This window comes from Penaeus vannamei, chromosome 11, assembly GCF_042767895.1.
Source record: "Penaeus vannamei isolate JL-2024 chromosome 11, ASM4276789v1, whole genome shotgun sequence".
Classification (NCBI taxonomy): Eukaryota; Metazoa; Arthropoda; class Malacostraca; order Decapoda; family Penaeidae; genus Penaeus; species Penaeus vannamei.
In genome coordinates, this window is record NC_091559.1 from 8,174,732 (window position 1) to 8,177,231 (window position 2,500).

Genomic DNA, 2,500 nt, shown 5'->3' on the forward strand with positions numbered 1-2,500 from the left:
ACTTTATTGCCTTTGGTTGCCTTCGTCTAGATCCAGCGATCTCGGTCAACATATTAATGTCACATATTAATGTCCTCTTTTGAGCTCCTGGTCTTAGACGATTGCTTGGTTCAGTGAAATGAGCTGCTACCCTAAGGCTATAAAAATCGATCTTTCTTATATATACAAACATATATATATATATATGTGTGTGTGTGTGTGTGTGTGTGTGTGTGTGTGTGTGTGTGTGTGTGTGTGTGTGTGTGTGTGTGTGTGTGTGTGTGTGTATGTGTGTGTGTATGTGTATGTGTATGTGTATGTATGTGTGTGTGTGTGTGTGTGTGTATGTGTGTGTGTGTGTGTGTGTGTGTGTGTGTGTGTGTTTGTGTGTGTGTGTGTGATTGTGTATGTATGTGTGTGTGTGTGTATGTGTATGTATGCGTGTTTGTGTGTGTGTGTGTGTGTATGTGTGTGTATGTGTGTGTATGTGTGTGTGTGTGTATGTGTGTGTATGTGTATGTGTGTGTGTGTGTGTGTATGTGTATGTGTGCGTGTGTGTGTGTGTGTGTGTGTGTGTGCATAATACACCACACAGAGACACATAAACATATACAGATAGGTAGATAATGAAATAGGCTCCCTGTAGCTGGGACTCCGCGAGGTCGCTGCGTCAGACGAGTGCCGGGTCTCTGCGGTCGACTCGGAGGTTGGTCGTTTCTGGTCATTGGGTCTCTCCCTCTCTCTATGTGACATGCAGCCCTCGACCTCTCGTGTGATGTGTTGTATTTAGACTGACAGCTACGATAGTTGCGGCCGAACGTCTGTGTAATTGCCTATTTTAAAACTGATTATGTGATGACATAAAACAATACATTGAGACATATTAGGGTCGTAAAAAATAATGTTATCATAATTCTAAGGTTCCCTAAGGTATGTTTTATTTTTGTTTTATTTTATTATTATTAGCTGTATCCATTTTTATTTATTGCTGAGTCAGCATTTCGCAATAGTGTCAGTATGTTATTTTTTAGTATCATTTTTATGAGATTCAGCAAAGCGAAACTACAAATGTCTTTATCAATACTTAAGAAAAGAAAAATACAATTGGAATCAGTAATATTACAGAATTTGCTGAAATGGTTTTCTCATGGACCTAATGAGTGTAGGTCTAAATACACTGTAGTCATGGCGGTGGGCTACGGGCAAGGTTCATGTATGAAAATCTGGTTACTCCCAGAAAAAGCTTTGGAACCATTGCTTTGAAGAATGACAAGCTCCTAAACGTAGCTGGAAACAGGAATGACAAAATATTCCTTTCAGCAAATAACACCACGATCTATTCATAATTAAACAACCTCCATGAGTAATTGCTCTACTAATATCACTAATCAGACCAATACAAACAGTTAATACATAATCATTATTTTCATAGTTCTCGCAATACCTCACAACCACTTCCTTGGAAATTGTGGTCAACTTCGAAAAGACCGTATTTCTCTTCCTCTCTCGCGGGGGTCTTTTAGCCCAGACCGCCGTTTAGCAAAGGATCTCTTTTAGGAAGTGAATTCTCCGTCCTTGCCCAACTTTCGCGGACTTCATTTAGACACGAACAAAGGATAAACATTGTAGTCACACACACATTTGTACAATTACACGCAAAATTGCACAGTAATAACACTCACATCTAACAGTGATGAGAAGCGTTCCTCGCTCTGATTCAGTAAAAAAGCATAGGGGTTATCTGATTCTAATTACAAGGAATGCAGAAAAAAGAAAAAATATTTTCATTCCCATAATATTCTAAATGCGATTAGAAACCACAACTTTAAATGGTAAAGGAGGGCGGGAATAAATTGACTGCTTTATTCATTATCCCAGTCAGACAAGTACTGCTATCACCTTTAATGCTTGTTTTATGTTGACAAATGATATGCTAATCGAGGCATCTCCCTCCCTCTCCCTTCTGCTCCCTTCCTGTTAACATTTCACAGACTGAGCTCAACAATACTCCATTTTCATTTTCTATCCTTTTAGATGTTCATTTGCATCCTTATGCATTAATGAAAAGCGAAAGGAAATATCGATGATATCAATTGGTAAAGAGTAAAATATACGTAATAAGGTAATAGTTGCTAAGATTTTATGTGAGCCATTATTCTTGTCTAATATGTTAACACGTTTCTTATAATTGTTGTTTTCAAGTTTTCCAGTTAAAAATATCAAAGTACCAAGTACATATTGTAAAAGGTGTACTGTATATATTTGAAAAAGAACTGCGTACTTCACTTCAACAAAATTCATATTCTTTAAAAGTTGACACTAAGACACTTTCATTAATATGACTTCGATAAGAGTCCGCTTGCTGTCTCTGGTCTGAGGTATAATATGTTTTATCCATTTTAACATCAAGGAACATAATTTCTTCCCCTTTCAGCAAATCTTTCTTCCTTCATGTCCCGCTACGAGGTCACAGCTGGTTTAAGTACAAACCATCAACAAAGTGATATTCATGCTACAGCCG